This window comes from Tupaia chinensis, unplaced genomic scaffold (assembly GCF_000334495.1).
Source record: "Tupaia chinensis unplaced genomic scaffold, TupChi_1.0 Scaffold000561_1, whole genome shotgun sequence".
Classification (NCBI taxonomy): Eukaryota; Metazoa; Chordata; class Mammalia; order Scandentia; family Tupaiidae; genus Tupaia; species Tupaia belangeri.
In genome coordinates, this window is record NW_006160074.1 from 2,994,486 (window position 1) to 3,018,647 (window position 24,162).

The window sequence follows — 24,162 nt, forward strand, 5'->3', positions numbered from 1 at the left end:
GAAACAGCACCTTCATCAACCCAGATGCTCATGCCAGAAATGTCGAACCACACTCGACACCACCCCCTTCACACACATCCAATCTATCATGAAGACTCGCGAAAGTCTTAATTCTAAAATATCTCCTGAATCTTTCTACTTTTCTCCATCTCCACTACCTCCAGCCTAACCCAAACCATCATCATCTTTTGCCCAGACCACTATAATATCTCATTTTCTTCTCTTTCCAAGCTATTTCCCACAATGTAGCCAAAGTCATGTGTTTAAAGCATATATTAGGTCATAATGCCCACGGTCGAAACCTTCAAAGGCTTCCAATACTGCTCAGGATGAAAACCCGAAAGCCTGACATGGCCCTGCCTAAGTCTCCGCCTAGCCCTGGCCCTCCTCTGCCCCAGCTGCTCACTGCACTGCAGCCATCAACCTCCTTCCAGCCTCTCTGATGTGCCACGTTCTCCCACACCCTTGGGCTTTCATACAGCCTATTTCTTTTGCCTTCCCCTTTCATTACCTGAATTATATTGGAGCTTTGGGGAGTACCTCTCTTTACTTTTCCAACACAGGATTTAACACATTGCAATTATACATTTATTGGTGTAATTATTTGTTTACTGTGTCTCTCCTCTCTGAGCTGTAATTTCTATAAGGGCATGGACGACATCTGTTTTTCTCCTTCTAGTCTTAATACAGGAACAGTGGTTTAGAAAGCAGTTTATAGCTTGGAATCAGTATAACTTAGGGGTTAAGAGCAAGGGGTATGGAGCCAAAATCCTGATTTTGCTACTTACTATCAACAGATTTATAACTTGGGCAACTGCTTAACCTCTCTGTGCCATAACTTCCATATCATAAGAATGTCCTAAGAATGAAAACAATCAGTTACGCAAAGCATTTAGCACCTGGCACAAAGCATTCAATAAGCACTAGTTTTGACTGGAACCAATATTTGCTAGATGAACACAATTCTGAAAAGGTAAAGGCTGAAATACAGAGTCACAGTCAAGAAATAGTTCCAAGGGAACCAGCAGTTAGCGTAATGGCTATGTCACTGGACTCCCACGTAGTCGACCACGGTTCGTGTCCCGGACCCAGTGGCTTAAAACTCATGCCGGGCGTGTGTGCGTGCGTGCCCAAGATCCCAAGAGGAGAATGGAGGAGAAGGGATTGCAGCGTGACCATCCCCCCTGGGGGGTGATTTCTCGCTTTCTGTCTCTATGTCTGTCTCTGTCTGGCGAGCGCACGTGTCCTATAGTGAAAATCTCTCCAAAAAAAAAAGAAATAGTTCCAAAATAAATAAATAAATAAAAATAAATAAATAAGTAAAAAATAAAAAAAAAGAAATAGTTCCAAAAGGTCTGGCAGGAATATACCCTACCTCAAAAAAACGAAGAGGGCCAGCATGGAGGCTAAGACAGCTGGATCCCGCATGGCTCGCTGTGCCGTTTAAGTCAGGCCTGGCTCAAAATCCTGAGAAGAGAATGGAGATGGAGAAGGGACTGCATCACCCTTGGGGAGGGTTCTCTCTCTCTCTCTCTCTCCCCCCCCTCCCTCTCTCTCTCTCTCTCTCTCTCGATGGCAAGCACAGGCTCCCTATAGCAAACTAAAAAAACAAACAAAAAAATACACAGCATTACAGTACCCTCACCACTTAGTACAAAGGTAGACATTCAACGAATATTTATAAACGAATGACTGAAAAATACAGACTCTGCTATAATCACTAGAGTGTTTTGTTTTGTTTTTAGAGACTTTTGCTATAGGGCATATGTGCTTGCCACACAGACAGAGAGAGACAGAAAGACAGAACATGAGAAATCAACTCCCAGGAGGGATGGCCACACATAATCCCTTCTTCATTCTCCTCCATTCTCCTCTCAGAATTTTGGGCACACACACACAAGCACCTAGCGTGAGTTTTAAGTCACCAGGTCTGGAACTCGAACCATGGTCAATTACAAGGGAGTCCAGTGACCATCATGCCATCTGCTAGTCCCAATCATTAGATGGTTTTAAATGACAGAGTAGGAATATTAAAGGGATTTAGGGAGGAAAATGTAAACAGTTAAAAAAACTGACACAATCTACAACTTGAAATGGCATAAAGGGGTAAGAATGATAAGGAACTAACTCTACTGTGTTCTTAGCCTTTACCAATATGCAATAAATATGGTCCCTCTTCCAGAAGTTTACCCGAGGTCATTTGGTAGCTTTGATTTTTTTCTAAATATCTTCCTTTTCCATTCAATTAATTAACTTGTAAATCCTTCAACCATTAAGTATTTCAAGTAGATAGTAAAATTCTGACAGTAGCTAAACATTTTCTACCTATTTGGCAAAGAAATGTTCTTCTGACCTAAAATACTTTAGGCCTGTTTTGCTACATATATTATGAAATTCTCAAAAATTTGCGCCCGATCTTTTATTTACAACTCTGCTTTGGACACCATTGCTTTCTAGACTTCTTGTTCCCAAGATGTATTCTTTTACTTTAATTTGAAGGGCACTGAGGAAAAGGAGGGAAAATAAATACTTTTACTTTCTATTCCCTTTTTTTTAAAAAGAATTATTTTTATTTAATTTTTATTATTTATTTATTTAAATTTGACCAGAGAGAGAAGGAAAGTGAGAAAGCAAGCTTCCAGGTCCAGGACTTGAACCACAGTGGGCTATGTGGGAATCCAGCTCCTCAACCACCACACCACCTGCTGGACCCCCTATTCTCAATTAATCTTGCCTCAAAAGCACCTGCACTTCAGTCAGAGCATCAATATTATTTGCTCTTTATGAAACTCTAGAGAGACAGAGACTGAGAGAGGAAAAGTGAGAAACCATCCCCTAGGGGAGATGACACATCCCAACTCCTTCTCCTTCATTCTCCTCTTGGGATTTTGGACACACATGTATATGTGCCCGGCATGACTTTCAAGCCACCATATCTGGAATTGGAACCACAGCTGGCCATGTGGAGTCCAGCACCTTAACAACCATGCCACCTGCTGGCCCCATTATTCTTTTTAAAATTTCTTCATGAGGGACCAGCAGTTAGCGTAATGGCTATGTCGCTGGACTCCCATGTAGTTGACCGCAGTTCGGGTCCCGGACCCGGTGGCTTAAACTCACGCCGGGCGCGTGTGCATGTGTGCCCAAGATCCCAAGATGAAAGTGGAAGAGAAGGGACTGCGGCGTGGCCATTCCCCCTGAGGGGTGATTTCTCGCTTTCTGTCTCTCTCTCTCTTTCTGGCGAGTGCATGCGCCCTATAGCAAAAACCTCTCCAAAAAAAAATGTCTTCATGATAGAGCCCATACGCAAATTAAACAGTTGGGGTGAGGAGGGGGTGGTGCTGGCAGGTGGCTGGTTAGGTCAAGAGTCCCTTCCTTCGGTCACTGAGCTCACTGGATCTTAGGCACCTGCACACATGCCAAGCCTGTTTCAGACCAACCAGACCAAAGATTTGAACCACAGTATGACTTCCACAACTGCAGCTTGGCATACTACCAGCTACACCACCAAGGCTCGGTCATATTACCTGTCCTTCTTTCAAGAACATGTGTAATAAGAAAAGGTACATGTAACACTACACTCTGTTCTAAATGTTTTACATATGTTAATTTGTTTCATTCTCACAGTAACTATTATGATCATTTACAGATAAGGAAAGGCACAGAGAGGTTATATAACTGTTGCAGAGCTAGTAAGTAGTGATGCTGGGATTTGAACCAAAGTTACCTAACTTGCAAAGTCAGGGGACCAGCAGTTAACATAATGGCTATGTCACTGGACTCCCATGTAGTCAACTGCGGTTCGAGTCCTGGACCCGGTGGCTTAAACTCACGCTGCAGGCGTGTGCATGTGTGCTCCAGATCCTGAGAGGAAAATGGAGGAGAAGGGATTGTGATGTGGCCATCCTCCCTGGGGGGTGATTTCTCGCTTTCTGTCTCTATGTCTCTGTCTTTCTGGCGAGCACACACGCCCTATAGCAAAAATCTTCGGGGGGGAGGGGGGAATCAGTGCCACTATTCAAGAGTCTAGAGAGACATTTTTACTGTTTCAGTAGCCAGAATATTCCAATTCTCTCCCCAAAAGAAACACATACGTTAATCCTTTCCAACTAGGCAAAATTTCAGATGCTTCATTGTCATAGGTATATATACCTCAAACCTAATTTTGGTTCATGGGAGGATATATATTCTATTATAGGAAGCAAACAAATAAGTAAAATCATGAAACATGAAATTTGCCTCAGTTCATCCTATAGATAAAAACACAAATGACAGGACTAGCCGTTGGGTCATGGCTATGTCGCTGGACTCCCATGTAGTCAACCCAGTGGCTAAAACTCACACCAGGTGGGCGCGGGCGCATGCGTGCCCAAGATCCCGACAGGAGAATGGAAGAGAAGGGATTGCCGCGTGGCCATTCCCCCTGGGGGGTGATTTCTCGCTTTCTGCCTCTGTCTGTCTCTGTCTTTCAGCAAGCGCATGCGCCCTTTAGCAAAAATCTCTCAAAAAAAAAAAAAAAATCCCAACAGAGAAATGGAGAACATGCTGTAGTCTGACCACCCTACTGGGGTTGCTTTCTTCGTCTCCCTCTTTCTGTCTCTTTCTAGCAAGCACACAGACCCTTTGGCAATTGGGGAAAAAAAGGAAAAGGAAGAAAAGAAAAATATTACACACAGTAATCTTAAACTATGCCATTATGATGGCAGCAGGGTAATTTTAATTCACAGACTCACAATATTGTGACTGCAACTTTATGAGGGGATTGAGGATGCCATGACTCAAGACTTCAGTCCCTGTGAAAGCCCAGTGCCCACCTCCTTCCTTCATCGACTGTCAGTCCTTGTTTATTTCTTTCACACCACTATTTCAGCCTAACTTCTTTCAGAGGTTTCTGCCTTAAGGCACATGTGCTCTCTGGAGTGAGAGGGAGAGACAAAGATAGTGAGAGGGAAAGTGAGAAATCATCCCCCGGGGGGATGCCCACGTTGCAATCCCTTCTCCTCTATTCTCCTGAGATCTTGGGCACAGAAGTACATGCACTTGGCATGATTTTCAAGCCACCAGGTACAGGACTAGAACTGCAGCTGTCTATGTGGGAGTCTGGTGACATTACTGCTACACCATCTGCTGACCTCCAGGCTAAATTTATCAGATAGTTAGTAGACTATGCTCCCTAGAACTCCATGAAGGTAAGAACACCCATTTTACCTTTGGATCCCATCTTTAATGAGTCTTTAATAATCGTCTGCTTGGGACCAGCAGTTAGCTTAATGGCTATGTCGCTGGACTCCCACGTAGTCGACCGCGGTTAGGGTCCCGGACCCGGTGGCTTAAAACTCACGCAGGAAGCATGTGCGTGCGTGTCCAAGATCCCGAGAGGAGAATGGAGGAGAAGGGGTTGCAGCGTGGCCATCCCCCCTGGGGGGCGATTTCTCACTTTCTGCCTCTCTGTCTCTCTCTGTCTATCGGGCGAGCGCACTCGCCCTATACCAAAAACCTCTCCAATAAATAAATAAATAAATAAATAATCGTCTGCTAGGTGGGTAAGCACTGAAATGGAGTCACAATCAAGAAATAGCTCCATGGGCAGACAGTGGTGCAAAGGTTCAACTGGACACACACGGGGAGGTTTTAGCATGTGAGCCTGGGTGTACGTGTGTGTGTATGTGTGTGTGTCTGTCTGTCTGTCTGTGTCCCTACCTAGGAAGGAAAGAAATGGAAGGAAGGAAAGGAGAGAGGACGAAATCAAAAAAGTTTGCTGGGGAGATTTTACTTCTTAGGGGGTAAAGAAAAAGTACAGGAACAATACACAAAGAAGAAAGAAACAAGGAGAGAAGTGGAGATCATCAATCTAAAGAACAGAGGAAAAGCCAGAGAATAAGTTAGAAAAGGTGGAGCTCATACTAAGCACACTGATCTACAGACACTGAACCCAGAACTAAGAGAAGGGGTACATATCCTTAGGCTCATCCTAAAGCAGCCCCTAAAACTCCTCTTAGCTCCTCCTTTCTGCATCCGTGATTATAAGCTATTCCAGCGCTGGTTTGGTGTTTATTCACCTCTGTCCTCCACGAGTGTCTGAAGTAATGCTGCTTTTTTTTTCTTTTTTTTTCTTATCATCATAATCTTCTTTATATTACATTGGATTACATAAAACTTTACAGTGTATGGGAACCAGCAGTTAGCATAATGGCTATGTCGCTGGACTCCCACGTAGTCGACCACGGTTCGTGTCCCGGACCCGGTGGCTTAGAACTCACGCCGGGCGCGTGTGCGTGCGTGCCCAAGATCCCGAGAGGAGAATGGAGGAGAAGGGATTGCGGCGTGACCATCCCCCCTGGGGGGTGATTTCTCGCTTTCTGTCTCTATGTCTCTATGTCTCTCTCTGTCTGTCTGGCGAGCGCACACCCCCTACAGTGAAAATCTCTCAAAAAAAAAAAAAACTTTACAGTGCATTACAATGCTTTTTCAAAAGGGACTGCCACGCATGTCAGTCAATACAGAAACATTCATCTTCCCGCTTCAACATTCAATATCTTTTCTATGTTTTCCCCAATCATTATTATTATTATTCTAACTATTTTTTTAAACAATCAATCACTATTTCTCATTTTGCTTGTAAAAAGATTTTGTGAAGTAATGCTGCTTTGAAAGTGTCAAGTCGCCTAAGAACCTAGATGACATCTGTTCATTATTGCTGTAACACAGCAAACAAGTTAGCATTTGGGAATATTTAATCTTTTTTCTTGGAGAGGTTTTTGCTACAGGGCACATGTGCTCGCCAGAAAGGCAGAAAGAGACAAAGAGACAGAAAGCGAGAAATCACCTCCCAGGGAGGATGGCCACGCCTCAATCCCTTCCCTTCCATTCTCCTCTCGGGATCTTGGGCATGCACGCACACGCACCTGGCATGAATTTAAGTCACCAAGTCCGAGACTTGAACCACAGTTACCTATATGGGAGTCCAGCGACACAGCCATTATACCAACTGCTGGTCCCATGGGACACTTAATCCTTTTAAAGCACTTTTATATACTTTTTCTCAACAGAAGTAACAAGGTGGATGTATCATCTTTTCCATTCTTTTTTTAAAAAAAACATTTTCTAATCTCAGTTTCTTTTTTTTTTAATTATTTATTTACTTTTATTCATTCATTCATTTTATTTTTATTTGACCAGAGAGAGACACCAAGAAAAAGAGAAGGAAAATGAGAAAGCAAGCCACCAGGTCCAGGACTTGAACCATGGCTAGCCATGTGGGAGTGTCCAGCACCTTAACCACCATGCCACCTGCTGGTCCCTCATCTTTTCCATTCTTTAAATACAGACTCAGAAAAGCATTTAAAGACTTAGATCTGAATCTTAACTCTGCTGTGTAATGTTGGCCACACTATGTGGAGCAGTGGAGAAAATAGTATCTATCATAAAAGATTGTTACAGTTATTAAATGAGAGAGCAAACATATGTAAAGAACAGATACAGTACATGTTCAATAAAGGACAGTAACCTTGGTGCCAGCAGGTAGTGTGCTGCTTACAGTGCTGGCCTCCCACAGGGCCAACCACACAGAGTCCCAGATCCCGGTGGCTTGCTTTCTTACTTTCCCTTTATCTGTCTCTCTTTGGTCAAATTTAAAAAAAAATAAAATAAAATAAAATAAAATTGTAAAGCCTTGGGACCAGCAGTTGGCGTAATGGCTATGTCACTGTAACTCCCAAGTAGTCGACCGCGATTCAAGTCTGGGACCCAGCGGCTTAAACTCATGCTGGGTGCATGTGCGTGCGTGCCCAAGATCCCGAGAGGAGAATGGAGGAGATGAGACTGAGGCATGGCCATCTCCCCTGGGGGGTGATTTCTCACTTTCTAATCTCTCTGTCTTTCTGGCGAGAGCACACACCCTATAGCAAAAACCTTTAAGGCCCCCCCCCTATAAGAAAAACCTTTCAAAAAAAAAAAAAAAAAAAGAAGAAGAAAAAAAATTGTAAAGCCTTTAAAAAAATTTTTTTAGGGGCCAGCAGGTGACGTGGTGGTTAAGGACGCTGGATTCCCACAAGGCCGACTGTGGTTCAAGTCTTGGACCTAGCAGCTTGCTTCCTCACTTTCCTTTTATCTCTCTCTGTGTGTCTCTCTGTCTCTCTCTGGTCCAATTAAATAAAAATTAACATTAACAAATGGAATTAAATAAATAATTCTTTTAAAAAAAGATTTTTTTAAATAAAGGACAGCAACCTTCTCAGCAGTCTCTTTTGTACAAGATTTCTCAGCTAATAAACCGGTAAGCCTAGGGCTTAAACCTAGGTCTCCTGATGCTTTAATCTATTTTCTTCTTGCCACACTGCCCTGGCAAGGTGCCACATACTACTAGGCATGTAAATACATTCTGACTATAACTGATCACAAAATTTCTATCCATCAGTAACTAATCTTAGCTTTGTGATAAGGGGAAAAAATAGATCTAATTAACTTGGGGTAGAGAGAAGAGACTGGAAAAGATAAAATATAAATTACTTCGAACCACAGGACAGGCTGTACCATAGCACTTCTGTGCGGACAGAAATCATGACAAAAAAACTAAAACGCTCTCTGGACTTATGAGGAACAATTGGTCAAAGAAACAAGAATGACTATGACTAAAGGAACTTAAGTTTTGTTTCTTTGTTTTGTTTTGTTTTGTTTTTGTAAACCAAACCACTGGGCAGAAGATTTCCATCCCATTCCAAAGTAACTCTATCAAGTCTAGGACATATCTTAGAAAGTGAAACCTCAGTACACAACCACAAACCTCTCACTGTGACTCCTTTAAGAGTAAGATAAATGAGTAAGAGCAATCATAAGCCTCAAGAATCAACATTCACCAAGATACTTGAAGACCATAAATGTTTGCATTCAGTATTAATAAGCAGCATAAAGGAGCATGTTGAGAAAAGAATAAAAATACAACAGTTTAAGTTTCATAGATTTCCTAACACATACTCAAGACACTTTTGAAAATTACACCTTTTTTTAATGAGACCAGCAGTTAGCGTAATGGCTATGTCGCTAGATTCCCACACAGTCAACCGCGGTTCAAGTCCCGGACCCGGTGGCTTAAAAATCATGCCGGGCGCATGTGCGTGCATGCCCAAGATCCAGAGAGGAGAATGGAGGAGAAGGGATTGCGTCGTGGCCATCCCCCCGGGGGGGGATTCCTCGCTTTCTGTCTCTCTGTTGCTCTCTGTCTGTCTGGCGAGCGCACGCGCCCTATAACAAAAACCTCTCCAAAAAAAGAAAAAAAAGAAAATTACACCTTTTTTTATTAAGGTTTTTCTGGGTTTTTGTTTTCTCATAGGGTGCAGCATGTGCCCTTACTAGGAAGAAATAGAGACAGAGAAAGAGAAAGTGAGGAATCACCCCCTCCCCAGGGGGATTGGCCACACCACAATCCCTTCTCCTTCACCCTCCTAGGATTTGGGGCATACACACACATGTGCCGGCATAATTTCTGAGCTGCCAGGTCCAGGACTTGAACCTCATTCAGCCACGTAGGAATTTAACACCTTAACCACAACACCACCTGCTGGCCTGAAAATTTCACTCCTTAAAAAGGTTAAATTGGGGCTAGGTGGTGGCTAGGCGGTGGATCGCATATGTTTGACTTTGCAGTTCATATTCCAGACCAGCAGTTTGAAAATCATGCCAGGCTGGGACCAGCACATGGTATGATAGCTATGTCCCTCAACTCTCATGTAGTCGACCACAGTGGCTTAAACTCAAGCCAGGTGTGTGTGCATATGTGCCCAAGATCCCGAGAGGAGAATGGAGGAGAAAGGATTGTGGCATGGCCATACCCCCGGGGGGTGATTTCTCGCTTTCTGTCTCTATGTCTGTCTGTCTGGCGAGTGCACAGGCCCTATAGCAAAAACCTCTCCAAAAACAAGAAAGAAAGAAAGAGAAAGAGAGAGGAAGAAAGAGAGAGAGAGAGAAAGAAAATCACGTCAGGCATTTGTGCATGTGTGCCAAGGTCCCAAGGGAGAGTGGAAGAGGAGGGACTGCAGCGTGGCCCTCACCTGGGAAGATGATTTCTCTCTTTCTTCTCCCTCTCTCCCTGTCTCTCTGCAGTGAATGCATGTGCCCTATAGCAAACTGAAAAAAAACCATGAGTGGGTGGGCCAGTCAGTGGTGTGGTGGTGAAGACAGTTAGATCCCACACAACCAACTGCATGGTTCAAGTCCTGGACCCAGCAGGTCTTGAAAATATGCTGGTGGTGTGTGTGCACGCCAAAATCCCTACAGGAGAACGGAGAAGAAGGGGTTGCTGTGTGGCCATTTCCCATGGAGGGTGCTTTCTCACTTTCTGTCAAGCATATGCACATTATGGCAAATTTAAAATAGTAAGTTAGACTAGCCCATGACCTGGTAGTTATGGCAGTTAGATCCCACGTGGCTAAACTGTGGTTTGAGTCTGGGATCCAGCAGCTTGGAAAGCACACTAGATGTGGGTGCATGCATGCCCAAAATCCCAACAGGAGGGAGACGACCACGGCAAGACTGTGCCCGTTGGGGTGCTTTCCAGTTCCCTTCTCTCTGTGTCTCTCTCCAGCTAGTGCGCACTCTGGTCAAAAAAAAAAAATTAAGTTACTGGACTGGACACGTAGCCTTGGCAGCTTGGAAAACATGCATGTGCACACATGCTCTAAAATCCAAACAGGATGGAGAAATGGAATGGAAAGGGATGCAGCATGACCACGCACCACTATCGGGAGCTTTCTAACTCCTCACCACACCTCTGTAAACACACACATCCTCTGACAAATACAAAATGTTAAGTTATTACTCTATAGATAAAAATAACCAACTGTTTCTAAGTGATACACATATCTTTTTTTTTAATAGTCTGCAGGACACATGTACTAGCCAGAGAGACAGAGAGAGGGGGAAATGAGAAAATATCCTCAGATGGGATGGCCATGCCACAATCTCTCTTCCACCTTTCTCCTCTCAAGACTTTGAGTATACGCACATACCCGGAGTGTTTTTCAAGCCACTGCTCCCAGTAAGCCAGATGGGATCTAGGTGCCTTCACCACCACACCACTGGCTGGCCCTACATAATCTTTGTCAAGTAATATGCACAACTCATTCCAGGTCAAGTTTTAGAAGACATTTAAAGTTCACATCTGGGTCAGCTGGTAGTGGCTGGAACCCACAGGGCTGACTGCTGCATGGTACAAGTCCCAGACCTATAGCTTGAAAAACACACCAGGTGGGGACCAGCAGTTAGCGTAATGGCTATGTGGCTGGATTCCCCCGGAGTGGACCGCGGTTCGCGTTCCAGACCTGGTGGCTTTAAACTCACGCTGGGCGCATGTGCGTGTGTGCCCAAGATCCCGAGAGGAGAATGGAGGAGAAGGGACTGTGGCATGGCCATTTCCACTGGGGGATGATTTCTGGCTTTCTGTCTCTCTGTCTCTCTCTGTCTATCTGGCGAGCGCCCACGCTGTATAGCAAAATAACCTCTCCAAAAAAAAAAAAAAAAACCAGGCACATTTGCATGCATACACAAAATCCCAAGAGGAGAAATTGAGAAAAAAGGATTGTGGCGTTACCATCCCCCCACTGGAGGTGTTTTCTCACTTTCTCTCTTTATCTCTCTCCAGCAAGCACACACCCCTTTTTGGCAAAATTAATGAAAAAAAAAAAAAAAGATACAAAAATAGAAGTTCATGGGATCAGTAGATGGCATAATGTTTACATTACTGGACTCCAACATGGTCGATAGCGCTTCAAATCCCAGACCTGGAGGCTTGAACTCACTCTGGGCTCACATCCTGAGAAGAGATTTTGGTGTGTCCTTTCCCCCTGGGGGGTGATTTCTTGCTTCTCTCTCTAGTGAGCGCCTTACAGCAAAAATCTCTCAAAAAAAAAAACAAAAAACTCGTTTTTGCTGTATGATACACCACTCCCAGAGGGGTAAGGAACATGCAGAAAGACAGAGAAAAAAAGTGGGAAATCGCCATGCCCTCCCGAGGGACAGCCACACTGCAATCCCTTCTCCTCTACCTTCCTCTTGGGATTTTGGGCACATATGCATTCACTGTTTTCTTTGAACCTTCCTGATCGGGGCTCAAACTGTGTGGTGGGATCCAGCGGACTTACCCACCGTGCCACAAACTGGCCCTCAATCTGTACGTTTCTGAAATGAAATTCCCGGAAAGAGCTAATAGGACATGACAGAACAGGAAAAGATGTAACCAAGTTTAACTTAACCAAGTCAATTAAAAGTTGAATGAACGTCTATCACAAATCAGGGTAGAAGCTCATAAGAAGGTCTATTCCTTGGGGCCAACAGGTGGAGTAGTGGTTAGGAGCACTGGACTCCCACATGGCTGACCACAGTTCAAGTCTCAGGCCTGGCAACTTGTTTTCTCACCATCTCCCCCCCTCCCCATCCTCTCTGGTAGAATTAAAATAAATAAATAAAGTTAAATAAAAATAATTATTTTTAAAAAAGAAGCTCTTGGGACCAGCAGATGGCATAATAGATACATTGCTGGACTCCCATGTAGTCAATCATGGTTCAAGTCCCAGACCTGGTGGCTTAAACTCACGCCAGACACGTGTGTGTGCGTGTCCAAGATCCCAAGAGGAGAATGGAGAAGGGACTGCAGCATGGCCGTGCCCCCTGGGGGGTGATTTCTCGCTTTCTGTCTTTCTGTCCCTCTCTGTCTTTCCGGTGAGCACATGCACCCTATAGAAAAAAGTCTCAAAAAACAAACAAACAAACAACTCTATCCAGGGCTAGCCTGTGGCCTGGTGGTTACAGAAGCCAAATCTCACATACCTAACGGAGCAGCTGGAATCCCTACCTCTGAGGCTTGAAGAAACACATCAGGTATTGCCTCAAAGAAATGGAGAAATGAAGAGACTGCAGGTGACCACATCCCAATGGGGGAGAGCTTTTCCCTCTCCCTCTTGCTCTTCTCTGGAGAGGGCAAGCACTCTCTGACCTAAAAGGGAACAAAAAGCACCTCTAGCCCTATAACCTCCCACAACCACCACCAAATTTCTCTTCTGCTGGGTGCAACTTAGACCTCTGTCAATTATTTCCTGGAACCAGATGGCATAACAGTTATGTCACTGGACTCCCATGTAGTAGACCACAGTTCAAGTCCTGGACCTGGTGGCTTAAACTCACACCGGGCGCATGTGTGTGCGTGCCCAAGATTCTGAGAGGAGAAGGGATTGTGGCGTGGCCATCCCCCTGGGGGGTGATTTCTCATTTTCTGTCTCTGTCTTTCTAGCAAGCACTCACACTCTATAGCAAAAACCTCTCAAAAAAAAAAAAAAAATCCCACAGAAAAGTAATAAAATGCCCCTAACAGTTCCTCGACACTGGTAGAAATCTCCATTTATTATGGAGCATTAGTTAGGAGCCAATGAGATACTACCTGTAACTTTCAATTCTATGCTGAACTTATCGGTCCCCAATGAATAACCTGGCTTCCTTCTCGAGATACTTTCTTCTCACCTACATTCTCTTCAATCATTAAAAACTATAGAGAATACACATTCTTTGCCTAACTTCCCAGTCTGGATTCTCCACAGCATTTGTGGCTCTTCATTAATTCCTCTGTGGGATCATGGAGGTCCAAGCAACTAGGAAATTACTCAATATCAAAGGCCCATCACTTAAATCTTGCTGACCACACACACATACACACATACACACACACACAAAATTAAAGGAACAGTAATCATTCTAACACTCACCTGAAAACCCTAAAATTATGAGGGAACACAGATTTGTACCGTTCCTATCCAAGGGCTAGGAATTTAATCTGTACTCCCTTAAGCCATGCTCCTTGTGACTCTACACACTATGGAAACTTATCCAAGCTAGGATGACTTCTAGGCTGATTATTTTTTTCCTAGCAAAGAAGTGATACAAAATGGAATCCTAACACTGAATCCGATGAAAATAGAGTAAAAACACAGGGTCTGCCCCCAGTGCAGCAGTAAAGCTCTGGCAGAAGGAGCCAGGTCTCACATGACTGTCCAGGTTCAGGTCCCCTCCCAGCATCCTGATGGGGTGGAGAGCCGGGGAGAAAAGGTGGCAATATCACAAGGCCCTGATGGGGTTATTTCCCTCTCTCCTTGTCCCTGCCCCTTTTGCCGTCTCATCTATGTTTCTGCGTACATGTATCCTCTGCCCGTCTCACTATCTCTCATGTGGTCACACGTGTGTGTCTTCTAGCATAACAATAACAAAATAACTTGGGACCAGCAGATGGTATAACGGTTATGTCACTGGATTCCCATGTAGTCAACTACAGTTCGAGTCCCAGACCCAGTGGTTTAAAACTCAGTGCCCAAGATCCCAAGAGGGAAATGGAGGAGAAAGGATTGCAGCATGGCCATCCCACAACCCCTGGAAGGTGATTTCTCACTTTCTGCCTCTATGTCTTTCTCTGTCTCTCCCCAGTGAGTGCACATGCCCTATAGGAAAAGAAATTCCATCAAAAAGAAAGAAAATAACTTAGTCCCCAAAGTTTCCAAGTTGGGGGACCAGCAGTTAGCATGATGGCTATGTTGCTGGACTCCCATGTAGCCAACTGTGGTTCGAGTCCAGGACCCAAACTCACACTGGGCTCGTGGGCGGGCATGCCCAAGATCCAGAGAGGAGAAGGGATTGCAGCCTGTCCATCCCCCCTGGGGGGTGATTTCTTGCTTTGTCTGTCTTTCTCTGTCTTCCTAGAGAGCACATGCGCCCTAAGACAAAAACCTCTCCAAAAAAAGAAAAAACAAAGTTTCCAAGTTGGTAAAGAAATGGAAAACAGTGGACTTATCAAAATGCTAACCTTCCATTGAAATATATCATTATTTAAGTGATTTCTACTCATAGGCTTTTTAACTCTAGTACACGCAGTGACTGAACCACTGATGAAAATGAAAAAAACTGTCCCTGGGTTTCTTGTGGATACTTCCTAGAAAGTAGACCCTCAGGACAAGTGTCTGACTTCAAAATCTTGACCATCTGCCCTCTGACACTAATCACTTAACACCACATTTGAAAGATTTCCAGAGAACACGCGGCGGCAGCGGAGAAATCAGTACCAACCAGAAGGCAACCTAAACAGCAAACGAAATCGCCAGGAAATGAAAAGAAACTATCATGACTACTTTCACTAGAACGATACAGACTTAGAAAAACACCACCATCCAAAACGTCACAGGAGCGCTCTACGTCTGAAGCCTCCAGCAGCAAAAATCTATCGTCCTAAGGAAGAGGATCGGAGACAATCAAATGACCTCCCACTGTGTGCACAGTGACCAGTAAAACGGGGGGAAGGTAAACCGGTAAACGACCACAAGTGTCTGACGGGGCATTTCATGCTCTTCCGCGGGTACGGGAAACGCCGCATCCCAGAGCTCGGCCTCAGTTTCCCTACTCCCAAAACAGGCGAGCACATGACACTTCGCTCCCACACGCCTGCACCGACTCAGCCGGGCTCCCCGGGGCAACTGAGCGGAGAAGCTCGGAGCTTTCGAAGCGGGGAGAGAGAACAAGGGAGAAGGGGTCAAAGCGCCAAACGCACCACCAGTTCCTGGAAAGCGATCTGCCCCAGACACTGGGGGTGCCGACACCCGCCCCAGCCCCAGCAACTTCTTCCTAACGAACCAAACGGAGAAACCCCAGCTCCTCTCGCTCAGCTCCGGGCCGCCCTCCGGCCGCGCCCCCGAGCTCGGCCCACCGCCCCTCCTCGGGCCGGGTCTCGGCGCCGGCCCACTCGCCCACCCGCCCGCGCCAAGGTCTTCCCAACCCCGCGGCGGAAGGATGCCGGGCCGGGCCTCCCAGGCTCCTCCCGGGCCTACCTGCAAGGCGGGCGGGGGCTCGGTTTGCAGCCCAGACGCTGGGCTGAGTCACAAACAGGAGAAGGAAGAGCCAGGAACGAAGCCGGGGGTCCGCTCTACCGACCGGCGGGAGAAAGCGGCCTGAGCCCGGGGCCTCGCGGAAAACTCAGCCCTCGACCCGGCGCCGCCACCGCTCTGGAGACATCAAGCAAGAAGACGGCGCAAAAGATGACCGAGTATCCGAACGCCCCAGACATCAAAGGAGGAGCGCGCATTGAATCGTTCAAGGGACAGCAGCAGAGCGCCGAAAAACAGCTCCGCTCCCAGTCGAGGTCCGGCTCCTCTCCAAGGCGTAAATAAACAAGCCCAGATCACAAATCCGGCAGCGAAGTGGCCGGTGCTGCCATTTTCTCTGTGGATCCCGCTCAAGTTGTCCAGTGAACTGTAGGTCTTTGTGAGCGAGTTGAGGATGAAATCATAGCTCAGAACACTTGTCTAACTGTAGATCAGCAACCCCCATCTGGAGTCCCAATACTATCCCAACTGAGCAATCACTTCACCTCTTTTGACCTTTAGCTTCCTCACAGAACCGGAAAGTGAATGAAAGATTCAGGAGAGGAAGAACATCCACGCTGAGCAACAAAGTGAACAATCTCTTTTAAAAAACAAAGAACCAAACCAAACGAAACAAACAAACAAAAACAAACAAACAAAAACAAACCAGCAGGTGGAGCATGGTTAAGGTGCTCCACTCTCATATGGTACACCAGGGTTCAAGTCCTGGATCGGGCAGTTTGTTTTTTCGCTTTCTCTCTCTGATCTGTAGGAAATTTTTAAAAATAATAGTAATAAATAAGCTTAAATAAAAATAAATAAACCTCCAATTTAACTCCCACAGTGAAGACCAAGAGAAGGTGGGAAAACACAAGTTTATGTAGTCTGACCTTAAAGCAAGAAGGAAAAAAGTACACAGATGACATTTTTCTTTTCTTGCACAGGTCTAGGCTATGGAGCAGGGGGAATTAGTCCATGACTTGATTTGTGTCTCCCCACAATGTCCAAGCTCTATTTACATCGGCTGTCCTAATGTGCAGCAGGCACAGCTGGGGAAGGACAGGGAGAAGGGAGCCTGCTCTTAGCTCAGTCACCTGCGCCACACCACAGGGGGCTCAGCAGGGTCCTCTGGAAGCCTCACTGGACTGGTCTGACATCAGGGCTTTCTGGGAAGTCCCCCTGCAACTCGGCACAGCAAGGATCCACAGCCAAGTGTCCTTGGGACAGCCTAGGTGCCCAAAGCCTGTTTCCACAAGGCAGGGTCCCCTGACTCCAGCTTCAAAGAAAGGAGCTGCTTCTACCATAGTAGGTGCTGGAGCAGAGCAGCTGCTTAGTTCCCACACAGGAATGGCCCACAGCCCGAGAGCATGGTTTATATGCCTCTTTTATCATGGCCATATATTCATTTTTATTTAAAGAATTATTTATTTACTTTTATTTATTGTTGTTGTTGTTTAATTTGACTAGATTTAGATAGAGAAAGAGAGAAAGGGAAAGTGAGAAAGCAAGCTACCAAGACCGGGACTCAAACCACAGTAAGTCATGGGAGAGTTCAGCACCTTAACCACCATGCCATCTGCAGGCCCCATGGCCATATACTCTTATCATTGTGACCACTTAGGTTTATGATGGCTTGTCCTGCTCGTCATGGCTTGTGGGATAGCAGTTGATCTGAGTGGTTCAGGCAGGTTGTTTATGAATGTCAGCAAAAGCAGTTGGGTGTGGTATTTGACATAAGTGAGGCCATTTTGAGCAGTGCTCCATAGTAAAACCACAGGTGTGCTTCTGGTGTAATGATTAAAAGTCTCTTTAGGGTTCAGAACCTGATAAAGTGTTGCCATTTTCATCAGCACAATGGGGTCTCTGAGGTTTCTTAGACAAATAAACATGCTCAGCAAGAATATGAGCACATTCATATGTGCTACCTCAGGGCCTGCAGGTGGCGTGGTGGTTAAGGGTATTGGACTTCCACATGACCAACCATAGTTTGAGTCCCAAACCACCGGCAGCTTGGTTTCTCTCTCTCTCTCTCTCTCTCTCTCTCTCTCTCTCTCTCTCTCCTCTCTCACTCTGTCCCTCTCTGGTCAAATAAAGTTAAATTTAAAAATTATGTAAAAAATACATATCTATATGTGCTACCTAGTTTCAACTCAATAAATCACATGAGCCTGCTCCATGATGGCACATGCTCATAGAAGCTGCAGTCCGGGGGGACCAGCAGTTAGCGTAATGGCTGTGTCACTGGACTCCCACGTAGTCGACCACGGTTCGCATCCCAGACCCGGTGGCTTAAAACTCACGCCGGGCACGTGTGTGTGCGTGCCCAAGATCCCAAGAGGAGAATGGAGGAAAAGGGATTGCAGCATGACCATCCCCCCCGGAGGGTGATTTCTCGCTTTCTGTCTCTCTCTGTCTGTCTGACGAGCGCACACGCCCTATAGCGAAAACCTCTCCAAAAGAAAAAAAAAGAAGCTGCTATCTGGGAGGCTGAGGTTTGGGGAAAGGAGATAGTGTAGCGGTTATCGCTAGACTCCCACATGGCCGATGGCAGTTTGAGTCCCCGACTTGGTGGCTTGGAACTTATGCCAGGTCATGTGTGTTTAAGCCCAAGATCCCAGAAGAATGGAGAAAAAAGAATTATGGCACGGCCATCCTGCCTGGTGGGTGATTTCTCACTTTCTCTCCACTGTCTCTGTCTCTCTGGCAACTGTACACACCCTAAGGCAAAAACCTCTTCAGGGGACCAGCAGATGATGTGGAGGTTAAGGTGCTGGATACTCCCACGTGACTGACCATAGTTCGAGTCCCTGTCCTGGTGGCTTGCTTGCTTTCTCTCTCTCTCTCTGTCTCTCTCTCTCTGGTCAAATTAAAAAATAAATTGAATGAATATTTTTTTAAAAAAATTAAATAAAAATAATTCTTTAAAAAAAGGAGAGAGAGAGGCCCAGGTCTGACTCCTGACCCACTCTGAAAGTCATGCTTGGTGGCATTTGTCTATAGTTTTGGTTGACTCAAAGAGTCTGAGACAAGAAGATTATGAGAGAGTGAGTCTAAAAACAGAAGTCACTCATGAGCCAGCTCCATGGCCTGATGGTTAAGGAAGCAGGACCCCACGTGGCAGCTATGCAGTGAGAATCCCAAATCTAGCCAGGCACGTGTGCACAGGTGCCCAAAACCTCAAAAGGAAGGAGAGGAAAAGGAGGAGTTGCAGCATGACCATTCCCCACGAGAGGTGCTTTCTTCTCTCCCTCTCTCTGTGCCCTCCAGGAATCAACAAATGAATCACGCAGATCACTGCACATGTGGATGACAAGTGTAAGCAATCCTAGTCTACGTCCTTCTCCTTAGGAGGCACGAGACTCAGAGAGGAAGAGTACGATAAGAAAACAAAATAGCCCAGCCCTTAAAGAATTTATGATCTGGGACCAGCAGTTGGCGTAATGGCTATATCGCTGAACTCCCATGTAGTCGACTGCGGTTCGCATCCCGGACCCGGTGGCTTAAACTGACGCTGGACATGTGTGCATGCATCCCCAAGATCCCGAGAAGAAGGGATTGTGGTGTGGCCATTCCCCCTGAGGGTGATTTCTCACTTTCTGTCTCTCTGTCTCTCTCTGTCTTTCTGGCAAGTGCACACACCCTATATCAAAAAAAAAAAAAAAAAACTCTCAAAAAATAAATAAATAAATAAAGCATTATTGGGACCAGCAGTTAGCGTAATGGCTATGTCGCTGGACTCTCACGTAGTCGACCGTGGTTTGAGTCCTGGACCCGGTGGCTTAAACTCACGCTGGGCGCGTGCTCATGCGTGCCCAAGATCCTGAGAGGAGAATGGAGAAGAAGGGGTTGCGGCGTGGCCATCCACCCTGGGGGGTGATTTCTCACTTTCTCTCTGTCTCTGTCTTGCTGGTGAGCGCACATGCCCTAGAGCAAAAACCTCTCCAAAGGAAAAGAAAAAAGGAGGATTTGATTTAACTTAATTTCTTTCTTTATTTATTTTAATTTGACCAGAAAGGGACAGAGTGAGAGATTGTGAGGGAAAATGAGAAAGCAAGCTGCCAAGTCCGGGACCCCACTCGCAGTAGTCCATGAGGGAGTCAAGCGGGTGCAGTGCCTTAATCACCAAGCCATCTGTTGGCCCCAAGTTTTTTTTGTTTTGTTTTGTTTTGTTTATGTATTTTATTTGACCAGAGAGGGATAGAGCAAGAGCAAGAGAATGAGAGAGAGAGAGAGGGAGAAAGAAAGCAAGGAGAAAGTGAGAAAGCAAACCACCAGGTCCAGGTCCAGGACTCGAACCGGACATGTGGGACTCCAGCACCCTTAACCACGACACTACCTGATGGCCCCTCCCAGTGTGAGCTTGAAGCCACCGGTTCAGTAAGAACAGCGGTAGACTACGTGGGATTCCGTGATGTAAGGACATCTGCTGGTCCCCATCTCTAGGTCTCTTTCCTTCTTTCCTTTTCCCTGTCCTCCTTTCTCCTCCCCTCTTCCCCCTTCCTATCTTTCTTTCTGCTTGATTAAAAATAATTCTTGGGGCAAGCAGGTTGAATGGTGGTTAATGGGCTGACCGACCATGTTTCAAGTCCTAAACCAGACAACTTGAACATCACACAGGGCGCGTGTGCGTGCATACCCAAAATCCCAGGCGGAAAATGGAGGAGAAAAGATTAAGGTGTGGCCATGCCCTGGAGGGTAATTCCTCACTTTCCTTCTCACTGTCTCTGTCTCTCTCTTTTGGGTGCACACACCCTATGGCAAAAACCTTAAAAAAAATTCTGTATGGATATTTACAAGAACTGCATTGGGGGAACCAGCAGTTAGCATAATGGCTATGTCGCTGGACTCCCACGTAGTCGACCGCGGTTCACTTCCCGGACCTGGTGGCTTAAAACTCACACTGGGCGCGTGTGCGTGCGTGCCCAAGAGCCCGAGAGGAGAATGGAGGAGAAGGGATTGCGGCGTGACCATCCCCCCTGGGGGGTGATTTCTCGCTTTCTGTCTCTATGTCTCTCTCTGTCTGTCTGGCAAGCACACGCGCCCTACAGTGAAAATCTCTCCAAAAAAAAAAAGAACCGCATTGGAATAAGAACAAATTAAACATCTGTGTCTTAGAAGCATATTTTCAAGGGCTTTCTCAGACTTTCATAAGTATTGCTATAATGTTTGTTCGTTTATATACTTATAAATGAATTTTTTAAATCCCCTAAAGGGCCTGGCAAGTGGCGTGGTGGCTAAGGCACTGGACACTCCCATATGGCCGACTACAGTTCGGGTCTAGACTTGCTTTCTCACTTTCCCTCTCTCTCTGGTCAAATTTAAATAAATGAATGAATAAATAAAATTGAATAAATAATTTTAAAAAACAACTCATGCTGCATTGGGGCCTGCAGCTGGTGTGGTAGTTAAAAGTGCTGAACTCCCACATGGCTGACCATAGACTTGGTGGCTTGGCTTTTCACTTTCCCTTTTTTCTCTCTTACCAAACTGGAAAATAATAATAAATAAAGTTAAATAAAATAATTCTTAAAAAGAAAGAAAGAAAGAAAGAAAGAAAGAAAGAAAGAAAGAAAGAAAGAAAGAAAGAAAGAAAGAAAGAAAGAAATTCACACCAGGCACATATGCATGTGTTCCCAAAATCCTAGGAGGAGAGTGGAGAAGGTAGCATGGCCATTTCCCCCAAGGGGTGATTTCTCACTTTTCCTCTCACTGTCTCTCTCTGTCTCTCTGTCTCTCTCCCACAAGCACAGGCACCCTATGGCAAAAACCTAAAAAAAGAAAAAAATAGAAATAGAAATGACTGGGTTAGATTGTCTTTTTTTAAGAGATATTTTTGCCATAAGGCATGTGTGCTCATTAGAGAAATAAAGAGAGACAGAAAGTGAAAAACACCCCTTGCAGGAGATGGCCATGCTGTAATCCATTCTTTTCTTGAGATTTTGATTTCTCACTTTCTGTCTCTGTCTCTCTCTGTCTGTCTGCTGAGCACACATGCCCTATAGCAAAAACCTCTAAAAAAAAAAAACATAGAAAAGAAAGAAAGAAAGAAATCCAGACATGTACACCCTAGGACAAGGAATGGCTGTTAGCATTAGAGATAAGGCTTCTTCCATGTCATTGCTTTACCATCACCAATAAGCAGCTTCCTAAGCTCCAGTCTTTTTGTTCACATTCCAGACATCAAAACTGAAAGAGGGGGACCAGCAATTGGCCTAGTGGCTGGGTTGCTGAACTCCCATGTAGTTGACTGGGGTTTGAGTCCTGTACCCAGTGGCTTAAACTCAAGCCGGGTATGTGTGTGTGTGTGTGTCCAAGATCCCAAGAGGAGAATGGAGGAAACGGGACTGCAGCGTGGCCATCTCCCCAGGGGGTGGTTTCTCATTTTCTCTCTGTCTCTCTCTGTCTTCCTGGCGAGCACACGCGCCCTAAAGCAAAAACAAAAAAACAAACAAACAAACAAAACTCTCCAAAAAAATTAAATAAACAAAACTGAAAGAGGAAAAGTGTGTCTCCTAGTCAAATGGAAACATACATAGAAATCTATAAGAAATGTGACACTGTAGACAGCAAGGGAATGGGTACTGTTCTAAAGGGAATGTAAGGAAAACAAGGATACATTGTGAAAATACCACGGGATACTTCACCAGCCTGGCTTCACTGGTCAGCCCTGGATTTAGTCAAGTAACTGCAAGATAAACTAGGAATCAGTTTCTCCTGGGCAGCCATGGGCCCCATGACAGTTCCTAACAAATGGATACTAGGTAATAAGTATAAAAGCAGCCTGCAACATACCAGAACTCACAGGAGGAGTTGATAGACACGTTTCTTTGCTCTGGCCAGGGCTGAGCATGTAGGGGGCATATGTGTGTGTGCCCAAGATCCCGGGATGAGAATAGAGGAGAAGGATTGCAGCGTGGCCATCCCCCCCGAGGGTGATTTACTGTGTGTTTTTCTCTCTCTCGCCAGGACAAAACCTCTTAAAAGAGAGAGAGAGAGAGGGAGAGGAGCTTCCTTCTTGAGGCTTAAGGGGCTTACTCATTCAAATGCTTTGAAATCTTCATTGTAGTGAAAAAAAGCTAAATAGGGGCCAGCAGTTAGCATAATGGCTATGTGGCTGGACTCCCATGTTGTCGACCGCGGTTGGCGTCCCGGACCCGGTGGCTTAAACTCATGCTGGGTGCGTGTGCGTACGTGCCCAAGATCCCGAGAGGAGAATGGAAGAGAAGGGATTGCGGCGTGACCATCTCCCCTGGGGGGTGATTTCTCGCTTTCTGTCTCTCTGTCTCTTTCTGTCTGGTGAGCGCACACGCTCTATAGCAAAAACCTCTCCCAAAAAAAAAAAGGGTAAATAAACTGATTTGAAGTCTACAAAATGTGTTCAGATTTTCAGAAGCTGGACATTTATTTTAAGAAAAACACGTTAAAGTTATGTAAATAGCCTATTGGCTGGAATCACCATCTTCAAGTAATTCACCAAACTGAGGAACACAAAGGGAGAGAGGAGAAGTACCCAATATTATAGAAAACAGAGTGGAGATCAGTGGATGGAACAATGATTATGTCACTGGACTTCTACGTAGTCGACTGAGGTTCAACTCCCGAAACCAGCAGCCTAAACTCACACTGGGCACATGTGCGTGCATGCCCAAGATCCTAAGAGGAGAATGGAGGAGAAGGGATTGTGTTGTGGCCATCCCCCCCGGGGGGGTGATTTCTCGCTTTCTGTCTCTCTGTCTCTCTCTGTCTTTCTGTTTCTCTGGCGAGTGCATGTGCCCTATAGCAAAAATCTCTCAAGAGGAGAAAAAAAAGAAAAGAAAAAAGAAAGAAAATTAAAAAGATGGAGTGATTCCTTTGGCGACATACATGTAAATCTACAAGAAAAGTGATATTGCAGACATTAAGGGAATGGGTACTGTTCAAAAAAGAATGCCCTGGGACCAACAGTTAGCATAATGACCATGTTGCTGGACTCCCACATAGTCAACCACAGTTCGAGTCCCGGACCAGGTGGCTTAAACTCACTCTGGTGCATGTGCATGCGTGCCCAAGATCCTGAGAGGAGAATGGAGGAGAAGGGATTGCGGCATGGCCATTGCCCCTGGGGGGTGATTTCTCACTTTCCGTCTCTCTGTCTCTCTGTCTTTCTGGCGAGCTCACACACCCTATAGCAAAATTCTCTCTAAAAATAAATAAATATATTTCAGTTTCAAAAAAAATGTCAGAAGAGGCACTTGCCAGAGAGAGAGAGAGAGACAGAGAGATAGAAAGAGAGAGAGGA

General features: G+C 45.5%; 1 protein-coding gene across 1 annotated transcript in view; it reads right to left on the reverse strand.

Moving 5' to 3' along the window:
- The window catches only part of AMBRA1 (autophagy and beclin 1 regulator 1), a 256,562-nt gene extending 240,162 nt beyond the window's left edge, over positions 1-16,400 (reverse strand). Inside the window, exon 1 of the mRNA XM_006157846.3 lies at positions 15,852-16,400. The gene's annotated coding sequence lies outside the window, so the exon portion shown is untranslated. The remainder of the gene's footprint in view (positions 1-15,851) is intronic.
- Positions 16,401-24,162: the final 7,762 nt, after the last annotated feature.